Raw genomic sequence first — 13701 nt, 5'->3', positions numbered from 1 at the left:
TTGGTTTAATTTCCATTATAAACTTTTGTTTGCCATTTAAATAATGAGAAAAAGCATCTACCATAGCCGCTCGTTTAAAGACCGATTTGACTATTAACTCTCGCGCAGGGTGTTTGCGGAAACTCGGTAAACGTTCGCTCTGGTCGGGATGAACCTATCATACACTCTCACCCATGGAAAATACTTTTAATCTCTTGAAGAAAGGTTTTCTGCAGCAAATTGTATAAAACTTTGTTGTGTTGTCCACATGTTACCTTTTAGAAAGTATTCCTATTAAATAGTTGATTGGTTCATACTTATTATCGGACAAAATTTGACCAATGATTAAAAACGGAAATCTTAGATCAAACCAAAAAAGAAAATCAGTTTTATACAATTACATATAACTGCTTGTTGTTTATTCACTTTGATAATACTTTTTTCATCTATCTGCTTTCTTCTTCTTGTGTCTTCCCCAGTTTGCGAGCAAACTTTGAAAAAATGGACAACTCGGTAAGTCATGGTTTAACACTTTGATGAATCGTATAATCTTTGGTTATTTTTAGGAACGTTGTTAAAAGAATACAGTCATGGTTTATTTATATAATGGTTGGAATATTCGTACAGTCATTGCTAATTATAGAAATGTTGTTAAAATCTTATAGTCGTAATGTATTTATAGAATGGTGAGAAAATTCGCGTACAGTCATGGTAAATGTTACAATCTCAAGGTCTTGGTTAATTTAGTGACTGGTGGGAAATTCGTATAATGGTGTGGGTTTTTTTGTAAAAAAAGGTGGAACATTCGTAGAAAGTTTGAACAAATCTGACAAATCGTACAGGCATGATAAAAATTGGAAATAAATAACTGTAAAGTTGTTCTTCATATAAGAAAGATTGCACAAATCGTACAATCATGGTCGGATAAAATAGAAAGGTCGAAAAGTCGTACGGCCATGAGTCATTTAAAGTCAGAACATTCCAATTCGTAGACATGGTTTATTGATAAAATATTATATAAAAACATACAAAAAAATAAATAATGAATTATCATCAAAACATATCATATCCTCACAGAAAAGAACATAAAAAACATAATATCTTAAAAAAACGTTCATATGGCATGTATGTATAATGATGGAAAAGCCATACAAATACTCAAAATACATTAATATCGATATAATAAGTTGCTCTTTATAACAGGTTAATGACATAAGGATTTTGTAAACAAAATGGATAACATAAAACTTCTCATGTGAAGAATGCAAGTTGTCATGACTTCAAAACAGCGAAATTTTATTCAAGATAACTTTTATATATATATATATATATATATATATAAGTCAAAGTTTCCATAACAAAGCCGTCATAATCAGAAGTACTTGATGAACTGTGAGACGAGGTATTGTGGCTTCTCAATACCCAGTTCGCGGCACACGGTCATGAGGCGCTCCTTCCCCTTCTGGACTGACGGCGCAGCCATCGCCACCTTGGCGCACGGGATCTCGAAGTCGCCCCAGCCTTCCTCAAGGTCGGGGTCAAAAACTGAAAGGCTGATCTCCCCGCTGTCATGGAGGGCTGTGAAAAGATGATGAGAGAAGGGGGGATAATGCTCGTCGGCAACCACGGTGCGTTACACTTTATCACTTGCATCAAATGAGCGAACTAGTACCAACGATAGGGTGCTCCTTGACGGTGTCGGTGACTCGGGTGAAGGCGTTACGGAGATCCTTGGCCGTCCGCACCGCCGTGCAGCCCACAGACGCCACACCCGTCTCCGTCTTTAGCATTGCCGGAAATTTTACCCTGGAAAAAGTAAAATTTCAACCTTCGACCCCTTTGTCAATTTCTCAAAAAAACATTGTTGCCAAAAGTTGACATAAATTTGCAATGATACGGGCTTGGCTACTGAAAGCACAATTATAAGAGTATTCCAAGTAAGACAATCACATGTTTTCTTACTTCCTGCAGGCCTCATCAAGATCATCAGGAGTCTTGATGAGGTAAGTTGGTGTGATGTAATCATGAACGTTCTGCACGAGCACGGAACGTGTACGTAACGTGTACAGGGCGTTTTGAGTGCGGGACTTCTTCTTGGCGTTTTGTGCAGCACACACACTGTTTCCTGGTTATAACGATGACAAAGAATTTAAGAATTTAAAATTCATGGTAAATGTTTTTTATTTTACCCACAAGCATCCCCGATTGAAAGTAGCTGAGCGTGATCCATTTGTTTTACATAGTACAAAACTCAGCTTTTAAGTAAATTTCAATTTCTTACAAATTTCAAACTTTAATGTTTTAACAGAATATATATAGCTGATGCCCATGCCTTTCAAGTTGAGTTGTTTGCAGATCATAGCATGAAGCTTAACGCTAGGCTCCCAGAAAGTAGAGCATCCATCTATCTTGTCTTGCCTCTGGTTAACCAGACGCACAATGTTCGTGGCATGTTCGGTCTCACGCTTCCGGTCCTCAAAATCATAATGGATGAAACGCTCGACATCATTCTTGATAAAATGGTCGGGTTTGTTGTCCACCAAATCACCTAACAATGGATGCAGGTTAAGATTAAGCAATATACTCTGATTGCTATAAAGCTAAGACGACTTTTGTTATGTAATTCAACTGTAATAAAATTGTTTCCAGCATCGAAAATGGCTTTTTGACGCATACTTAGTATTTAAATGTTTAAAAAGCAAAAACAATGTATACGTTCTAGGTTGAAAAAAATTCTAGCTCGACATTCGATATTATATAGCAAATATTCAATGTCGAGCTGCAATGTCGAGCTGGACGGAATTCTAGCTCGACATTCGATATTATATAGCACATCTTCAATGTCGAGATGCAATGTCGAGCTGGACGGAATTCTAGCTCGACATTCGATATTATAGCACACCTTCAATGTCGAGCTGCAATGTCGAGCTGGACGGAATTCTAGCTCGACATTCGATATTATATAGTAATATTCAATGTCGACCTGAAATGTCGAGCTGGGCGGAATTCTAGCTCGACATTCGATATTATTTAGCAAATCTTCAATGTCGAGCTGGACTGAATTCTAGCTCGACATTCGATATTATATAGGAAATCTTCAATGTCGTGATGAATTGTCGAGCTGGACGGAATTCTAGCTCGACATTCGATATTATATAGCACATCTTCAATGTCGAGCTGCAATGTCGAGCTGGACGGAGTTCTAGCTCGACATTCGATATTATATAGGAAATCTTCAATGTCGAGCTGCAATGTCGAGCTGGACGGAATTCTAGCTCGACATTCGATATTATATAGCACATCTTCAATGTCGAGATGCAATGTCGAGCTGGACGGAATTCTAGCTCGACATTCGATATTATAGCACACCTTCAATGTCGAGCTGCAATGTCGAGCTGGACGGAATTCTAGCTCGACATTCGATATTATATAGTAATATTCAATGTCGACCTGGAATGTCGAGCTGGGCGGAATTCTAGCTCGACATTCGATATTATTTAGCAAATCTTCAATGTCGAGCTGGACTGAATTCTAGCTCGACATTCGATATTATATAGGAAATATTCAATGTCGTGATGAATTGTCGAGCTGGACGGAATTCTAGCTCGACATTCGATATTATATAGGAAATATTCAATGCCGACCTGCTATGTCGAGCTGGACGGAATTCTAGCTCGACATTCGATATTATATAGCAAATCTTCAATGTCGGGTTGCAATGTCGAGCTGAACGGAAATCATTAACCACAAATTTAGATACGAAAAAACGTGTATTTATTTATTTTCTTGTTTGCATTTGTTTAAAGAGTGTAGAATCGAAAGTTACAAATACTGAGCCCAAAGAAACGCTTTTAACAAGAATTACTGGGATGACTGTTTTGTATATGCTGAACAAAATTATGTGTTCAATAGCAGATGTTTTAAAGTACCAAAACGTTTAAACTGATTATAAATTGTTCGGTCAAGGGAATGTCCCAACACATTTTTGGCCGATGTGGCTGTTTGGTGAATTCATGTTTTGTGTGTCTATTTTTTTTAACTTGTAAGACTTATATCTCAGCCGTGCAGGATTTTCTTCATTGAACTTGACTGTTATTAATAAATGTGTTTTCAAATGTTATTTGCTGAACTTCCATGAGTTATGACTTTATAGCAATAGTGTAAGATAATAAAAAGAATGCTCAATATGAATGGAACATTCTCTAAAATAAGTCGTTTTACAGCATTCTACACATTTGAAAGCAGTATAAACGGTGCAGCTTAATGTACTACTTTGAGGTGATAGTAAAGCCATTAAAACCAATTTGTTCTGCTCGCTTCTTGACAAAAAAAGAGTTTAACGTGATCACATCATTAAATTTACAGATTCGAGAAGTTTGGACCAATGAAAAATGCTATTTTACCTAAATTGAGGTACTTATAACTACTACTTTACTATCGACTCTTCTAACCTCAAATTTGTTTGTTAATTTGCCGTGACAAGCCGAATGTTATTAATTCACGAACAAGTTGTAACGTCATTTAGAACACAGGTACAATTTAGGTAAAATAGCATTTTTCATTGGTCCGAACTTCTCGAATCTGTAAATTTAATGATGTGATCACGTTAAACTCTTTTTTTGTCAAGAAGCGAGCAGAACAAATTGATTTTAATGGCTTTACTATCACCTCAAAGTAGTACATTAAGCTGCACCGTTTATACTGCTTTCAAATGTGTAGAATGCTGTAAAACGACTTATTTTAGAGAATGTTCCATTCATATTGAGCATTCTTTTTATTATCTTACACTATTGCTATAAAGTCATAACTCATGGAAGTTCAGCAAATAACATTTGAAAACACATTTATTAATAACAGTCAAGTTCAATGAAGACAATCCTGCACGGCTGAGATATAAGTCATACAAGTTAAAAAAAATAGACACACAAAACATGAATTCACCAAGCAGCCACATCGGCCAAAAATGTGTTGGGACATTCCCTTGACCGAACAATTTATAATCAGTTTAAACGTTTTGGTACTTTAAAACATCTGCTATTGAACACATAAATTTGTTCAGCATATACAAAACAGTCATCCCAGTAATTCTTGTTAAAAGCGTTTCTTTGGGCTCAGTATTTGTAACTTTCGATTCTACACTCTTTAAACAAATGCAAACAAGAAAATAAATAAATACACGTATTTTCGTATCTAAATTTGTGGTAAATGAATTCCGTTCAGCTCGAAATTGCAGCTCGACATTGAAGATTTGCTATATAATATCGAATGTCGAGCTAGAATTCCGTCCAGCTCGACGTTGCAGGTCGACATTGAATATTTCCTATATAATATCGAATGTCGAGCTAGAATTCCGTTCAGCTCGACATTGCAGCTCGACATTGAAGATTTGCTATATAATATCGAGCTAGAATTCCGTCCAGCTCGACATTGCAGCTCGACATTGAAGATTTCCTATATAATATCGAATGTCGAGCTAGAATTCCGTCCAGCTCGACATTGCAGCTCGACATTGAAGATGTGCTATATAATATCGAATGTCGAGCTAAAACTCCGTCCAGCTCGACATTGCAGCTCAACATTGAAGATGTGCTATATAATATCGAATGTCGAGCTAGAACTCCGTCCAGCTCGACATTGCAGCTCGACATTGAAGATGTGCTATATAATATCGAATGTCGAGCTAGAATTCCGTTCAGCTCGACAATTCATCACGACATTGAAGATTTCCTATATAATATCGAATGTCGAGCTAGAATTCCGTCCAGCTCGACATTGCAGCTCGACATTGAAGATTTCCTATATAATATCGAATGTCGAGCTAGAATTCCGTCCAGCTCGACATTGCAGCTCGACATTGAAGATTTCCTATATAATATCGAATGTCGAGCTAGAACTCCGTCCAGCTCGACATTGCAGCTCGACATTGAAGATTTCCTATATAATATCGAATGTCGAGCTAGAATTCCGTCCAGCTCGACATTGCAGCTCGACATTGAAGATTTCCTATATAATATCGAATGTCGAGCTAGAACTCCGTCCAGCTCGACATTGCAGCTCGACATTGAAGATGTGCTATATAATATCGAATGTCGAGCTAGAATTCCGTCCAGCTCGACATTGCAGCTCGACATTGAAGATTTCCTATATAATATCGAATGTCGAGCTAGAACTCCGTCCAGCTCGACATTGCAGCTCGACATTGAAGATGTGCTATATAATATCGAATGTCGAGCTAGAATTCCGTTCAGCTCGACATTGCAGCTCGACATTGAATATTTCCTATATAATATCGAATGTCGAGCAAGAATTCTGTCCAGTTCGACATTGTGGCTCGGCATTGAAGATTTGCTATATAATATCGAATGTCGATTGTCGGTTGCCGATGGCTGAGCCAACTTCACACACATACTAAAATATACCTTAATTCCGGCGGCAATTGCAGGCGGCCAGAGGTCTTTTTGTTATTCTACCCTGCAGCAATAACGAGAATCCTCTTCCCACGGAGCACATAATCCTGGGAGCGCATGACCATGGTAGCTACGAGCGGCTGGAACGCACGCTGCTGCCTCGGGTCGCTGGACGCCGCCTCCAAGCAGATGTTGAGGTTGGGAAATGCCATGTTGATAAGCTCAAAGCGTTGAAAGGCGGCGAACTCGGGGTGTGTAGTGACCTTCACAGCTGTTGGACACAGGCCTCCGCGCTTGTATGCGATGACGAAGTCGATCCCTGTAATTGTGATGATAATTGGTCTTATTGGAATCTATAAATAATGTGATTGAAAATATCGAAGGTTGTTAGCAATTCTATATCAATTTCATAATAATAAGGACATTAATATAGAATACTTTGGAACGTAAATATTATCGATGGTGTTCATTCAAACTGAGATCAGAAAGTGTCTTGTCACAACGTTTTAAACCCCCTGCATAAAGAAATGTAAGTCACCAATGAAATCCGTCTGTATAAGGGAATGCGGATCAGTTTGCGGTGCGGTGTCTCTGTCGATGATGGCCTGCAGGACCGCCTCGCCCTTCCGTCGGATATCCGCCTCAAGGAAGTCCCTGAGCTCTTGGTTGGCCACGTTAAACTCCCGCAACGTGCTGCCGAGCGACTGCAGCGCCGACGTTTGATCGTCGAATACACACAGCGTCTTGTCGAGGGAGTGCACGTCCTTGCTATTTATTTTGGCGACAAGACATACGACCTAGTAGACGCAGGGATTTTATACAACAGTTGGTAGACATTTTAGACACTTCAGTGAGTAGTACAATTAAAACAGCGAGCAAAAGCGATAGCAATGTAGACTATGATCTAAATTACGTTTGTGGATTAGTAAAATTCTATTACATTTTGTTTGAATGTACGATTTTACCGATGATGTGACTGGTTTGTTGTTGAAGTCTCGACAGACAAGCGACTTGACAAGAAAGCGAACTGTGTCGTCGGCGGACCACTGGAGCAGGTTATCACCGTCATCTTCCTCACGCTCTGCGGAAGTATATGTAATAGACGTACATTAGAAGTGAAAAACGATGTGATACTCAAAGAAAGTGTGTTAATAAGGTGAAAGGACAGCCGAGGACGCGAAACTCCCATCAATGGGACATTTGGAACATAGTTCCGTCGTCCTACTCGCGCCCTCTACAGGGTAAATCGGTGCATTGTAACTTGGAACAGTAAACAGGGGTGTAAAAAACGACTTCGAATCGCAAGGGAATATTAGTCTCATTGATGAAAAATCTTGAGTAATACAGAAACAAATAAAGAGTTCGTGAACTATCACCTCTTCGGAAGGGCCTGATACACTGCACGAATGATTCGAGGATGATGTGGTCGTTTTCGGCTGTTTTCTCTAGCACATCAAGGACTGTTTGCACGAGACGCCCAATATCCGCCGTCTCTTGAGGTCCCAGGCCCGTCTGATGGATAGGGTGGATTACGATCTGAAAAAAACGCATAAAGATAAATAAGCTTTTGCGACTTACTCTAAAAAAGAAGGGCTTCTGTTTTATTGCGATATTTACGTCATCAAGAATTACATGTGTTTTGTTATGTTCCAAAGAATTGTTCGTCTCAAAGCAAACGATTGTACAAGTAGATCTCTATAAGTTCAGAAAATAATGTAAATGAATGTCGCATGGCACCTTATCCACATTTCGCAGCGAGGGTTTCTGAAAGTAGTCCTCAACATCCTTCCGCACGACTTCCTTATCCACGGGCTTCGTAAGGTGGCGCACGGAAAACCGCGGGTCCGTGAAGCTTCAAACACTTCTAACTTTAAACAATTCTAGGTTTAAAGCTACAGCAAAGTATCACGTTACACCAAAAGACCGTTTCAACACTTATAACCATCAAATTATATAGATTAAATCAGGGTTTCAATAGCATGGGATTTTTTTTTTTACATATTTCACCTTTGTCAAATTTTGTACACTACCTCTATGGACATTAAAGGCCTTTTCTGAATCATAACAGTTAGTAAAACGTATATTACCTCGAGTGCTCATCCGAGCGGAAGGTAAACATGAGGGCTGATGGGAAGTCTACGGCGGCGTTCTCGAGGAACACGTGCGCCGCCGCCCTGTCGTCACCCACCGGTCGCGCAGTGTTGTTCCGCGGACAGTCCAGGCGATCATGAATAGTGACGTTTTGTTTAATGTTAGATTTTCTACACGTTTGAAAACATATCACAACTTTACCGTATTGCATGATAAGCTATATGAAGCAGTGTATGCCGTCATGTCGTGTCACAGCGGTCGCCTTTAAGTTTCATTTAATTCGAAATTTCACCTCACAGAGATGTAACAGGCGTCAATGCTCAGACGGTGCTTTTCTTTATTAAAATATAGATAAACATAATATAAAAAGATAAAAGAAAAGTACAATTGTGTGAACACATACGTGCAGTCCATTAAACAATTCAGAATGATTATTTATGCAGGCGGCCCTAGTAATACATTGGATAACACTGTATAACACTTTCATTAAAGTAGATGCAAACCTCACTCAGTTGCGCTACATCCAGGAAATCGCCTCGGCAGCTCTGCATGAAGTAGGTGACGCGTCTTGGTGGCTGGAAGACATCGAGGTACGTGGATCTGTGTCGTCCAGACGTGACGGCTTTTTGTAGGAACACCTCTTCACTTCCAGTGTCTGTGAGCGCAGCCAAGAGGGAGATAGCACCAGATGGAAGGCATCGAAGACTTGACGGGCACCTAAAGAGACAGGTTTAATATTGTAACAGTACAACAATGAATGCGTTGAAAGGCTCGATAGGCTTATTTTACATTTTTACAGGCAATGAAAATTAATTCAAAATATAATTTGAATGGTCCAAACTCTAGCCGGTAAGTGCCTGTCATTACATAAGAATAAGTTATGTAAATGGATGAGTTTTTATTATAATTAGCTAGTTTCATATCAATAAGTGATAAACCTATATGACTAGAATAAATGACCATTGCTTAAAGTTAATTTAATGAAACCCGATATTGGCAGAGAATGTTTTTACTATATAAAGTAGTCAAAGAGAAGATATGATGATATATTATTTCGATTTGTGGTACCAAAATATTTAGGCCACAAATAGCCTAAACATGCACAGTTGCATAAGGACATTTAAGGTTGGTATTACATTTTAACGAATACATTTTTACTCGAATATCAGTTCAGGTATAATTTTGTTTTGCCAATAACGAGCATTCACAAAACGGAAAAGGGGATTAAGCGAGGGATAATTATACTAAAGCACTTGATTATAGTAAGGCGAAATAAGTTTTGATATATGGGTTATGACTAAAGGTGCATGCAACACTAGTTAGCGTTGTGCAAATGACAATGTAAACAGCGTACTTCGCGTACACAGGAATTGTTTGGAAGTGAAGCAGATAAAGTAAGCAACATTATTGATTGAAAGCGTGCGTGCCATTAAAAAATACCCTGACCAAACTGAACTCTTTTTTTTCAATACACCCCAATAAAGACTTCGACAATATACATGTTCAATAAGTTTAGAAAATAAAAGTTATTCATTCCCTTAAACGTTAGTCTGGCCATTAAAGGTAACGTACACGTCTGTCTAATTTCACAAACCAACAAAGAACCAGTTGAAAACCAATCCTTTTTACCTTCTAGCAAAAGTCCAATGCAGTCTTCTGGCGGCGCAAGCACGGCCACATCCACTTTCTCCTCACATCCGGTGATACGTGGCTCCCGGTAGCGGTCAATGGTCAAGGAACATCCGATTTGTTGGAGTGTGAACTGGAGGACATCGTACCGCCGCCACATTTCCTGTTCGTCCTCCGCGATCTGAAACGCTATGCACATTGAAAATTGTTTCTATTTAAAAAAAAGTGAATATTTGTTCATTGTTGAATAAAAATAACTTTTGTTATATAATATTGCATATTTTGTTTTTGCAATGTCAGCATCAAGATCGCGTCAGCCATTTTTGATTGAATAGTCTAGGACATTTTGCCAAACAAATACAAAATACATTCATACTGTCGAAAGAAATCTGTTTACATTTATAACAGTGAAACAGTCATCAAAGAAAAATACTTTTTTAGATTTTACCTCCCGCCCCTCTTTAAAAACAATTTGGATGAAAAACAAGCAATTAATCTATATAGGCCTTAAGCGGAAGCTGCACTGATGATTTAAAAGTCGTAATCTGATTGTTGAAAGTGCTCTCCGGGTGGAAAACGGTCAACTTCTTCCATTTTGAATGTTATAATAGGATGAATATCAAAATTCTCGAAATGACCGTTTGTGAAAAAGTATCATAATAAAGTAAATGAAACCACTACTTATAAGTAGACCGCTCACCAGTGGTTGCTGGCCCTCTGTTGTCCTAAGGTCCACGTGTTGGTTCCAGATCATTTGGCAGCCGTACTCCTTCGAAAATTCTCGCACAGAGTTCCCCCGGGAAGACCAGTTCTGATCAGCCTTATTCTGACTACTCATATCCGCGCTAGTGAGGCTAAGAGCAGCAAATGATATCTACTCGACTTGAAGGTGGTTATTTTATATTGTGCATTTTCATTTTTCAAAATATATTTTTCATTTAAAGAAAATGACCTACATCTTTTGTAAAAGATATACGAGGCATACTTGCACCGTGAGGTTCGACAAATAAACGATCAAAATTCCAAATCAGTGAGCCTTTGTATGGTGTAATGCCAATACTAGTTCAATATACATGCTGAGTTACGAATGATGCATGCTAAGTCTATTTCGTAAAAGTAGGGCAGTTAATCGTTGTCATTGAATTGGTATGTAATGTTTACAAAATTCCATAAGAAGGTTGCTTGAGACCTATGGTTAACGTTTTTCATTATCAATTATATTAATAGATCAATAAACGAATCTTCTAAGCCACTTAGTGTGTTCAGAAACACCAGTGTAAACTCTTTTGTATGTAAACTCACAATTCCTTTAAGAAATATGTATACAACTAGGTTTTATATCAATATAATTTGTTGTTTAATGGAAGAGACAAATATTATATGTGCCTAGATATCCAATCAACATATTTGTACAAATACAAATACTTTGGACTATGAGGGAAAATGATTTTGCTCCCCCCCCCCCCCCAAGGCGTTTGGAAACTACAGCATTTTAAAATTCGTTACCAAATAATTTCAAAATTTCAAAAAACTATTTTTACTTGTAGAATACTACCGTTTGATAATATAAAAAGTATAGAAAACTGTTTTAATTCAATAATTTATGACGTAGTTAAACACGTCAATAATTTTCAGCTGAAAATGAAGATGGTCCATGGCTCACAATACTATATTTTACTTTACGTCAATACTTGCAATTTTTTATGACAAAAACAATCATCAAAATAATCTGCATCGATTTGTGGAGAAAACATTAATTAGACATTAAACTTCAGACAGTACTGATGAATAAAAAATACTGCCAAGTATGCTTTCAATTTACAATATGCTTTCAATTTACAATATGCTTTCAATTTACTTTAACGTGTATATTACGCCACATCAGAAGGAAAGTTTGTTGCCTGTCAATACATATTAAACAAATGATGCCTACAGTGAACATTTGTCGTCATTTTGCAATCCTGTCTATCCAATGATCTTTGCACAAAAGCAAACATTATAAAGAAAACCAATAACATATTCTGTTTAATGTGCCTGTAGAATACGTTACTTTGTAAAAGAAAATACGTTACAAACAATTTTAAAGTAAACATGACTAGATTTATTGACTTAACACTTTTCTCATCATAACTCTATGCAAGGTTTAATTACAAAAAAATAACCGGCTCTAAAATTTCAAGATATAAACTGGAGGACAAAAGAAACGCCTCACTTAAGTACAAAGTAAAAACTGAATTATGTTTGTATTATGTATATTTTATTAATTCCAATTTCATAGGAACGAAAAATACCTGCGACTACATTCACAATTTATTCGATTTGGTTAAACAGCCACGTTGGTTGATAAAAGAACAATGCATACTATGTCTATTTCGTACATTAAGGGCACGGAGGAGGAGTCAAGTTTCGCATGAACTTTAATAATGAGTATGTCTTTGGAGACATTCTCTTACTCTGGACGGCATTGATCGACACGAACATCACACCATTCCTCTCTCAATGCGTTAGCAAGCTCATTACGTGTCCGTGGGGCTGTATGACGTCGTCGTTAACGACGTCCTAATTCATCCCAAACATGTTCAATAGGGTGGCTGTAAGGGCCATTCGAGTGTATTAATGTTATTTATATGTATTAGTCGATTGTGATTCTTGCCGTATGCGGAAGGGCGTTGTCGTGCTGAATGGTGAGACGTTAACGTCCACGTGGCACTATTGGAATAACAACAGGCCGCAATATTTCCTCAATATATCGTCTTGCGGTGACATTTCCCTCAGGTAAGATGAGTTCTGACCTAAAACTATGGTTTATGGCACCCCACACCATTACAGCCCCCCTCCGTATCGATCAGTTTCCAAAATGGAGTTCCTGTTGAATCAATACCCACGTCGACGATATACTCGCTCTCGGCCATCAGTGTAGAACAAGTGTAATTCATCACTGAACACACCTTCGAAGATGATTCTGAGCCCAGTGACGCCTTGCTCGTATATGACGTTCGGAAAGAATGGGTCCTTGATAAGAGCGATGGCAGCGAATTCGAAAGTCTCTCAGACGTCTAGAAGAAGTCCGTCGATGTATCGGCCTACCACAAGTTCTGACGATCCCGACAGCGGTTGCATGTGCCGTCAAAAAGCTTTTAATCTACTCACATTTAAACGAGTTTCGACAATAGATTGAGAAACACCAGCTTCGAATTGGCCTAAAATCCTATTCCGATTTTCAAAATTTAAACGTGGTATTTTTAATTTCGCTAACTTTTGATAATTTAGCGTGTATTCGACTGTAAATCGTTCACAAAACACATTTAGTGCTCAAAACAACACATTCTTTGAGGATTGTTTTATTATTCCGGGCTTGAACCTCCATGTGCACGTGCACAAATAACCAATGAAGCGGTTAAAAATGCAAAGAAAATCCACCTGTATGTTTAGACAATGACAAGTTATGGGAAAATGTTTTCGATTTCCACGATTGTTCTGTGACATATTGGTTTAATTACAATATATACATGAGGCGTTTCTTTTGTCCTCGAGTTTATTACAAAAATACGAATCTGCATATAAAATACGTCAAATTTCAAAAACATGACTTGAC

Source organism: Mya arenaria, chromosome 3 (assembly GCF_026914265.1).
Source record: "Mya arenaria isolate MELC-2E11 chromosome 3, ASM2691426v1".
Taxonomy (NCBI): domain Eukaryota; kingdom Metazoa; phylum Mollusca; class Bivalvia; order Myida; family Myidae; genus Mya; species Mya arenaria.
The sequence above is the reverse complement of the archived record's forward strand: the minus strand, read 5'-3'. Positions refer to the sequence as shown.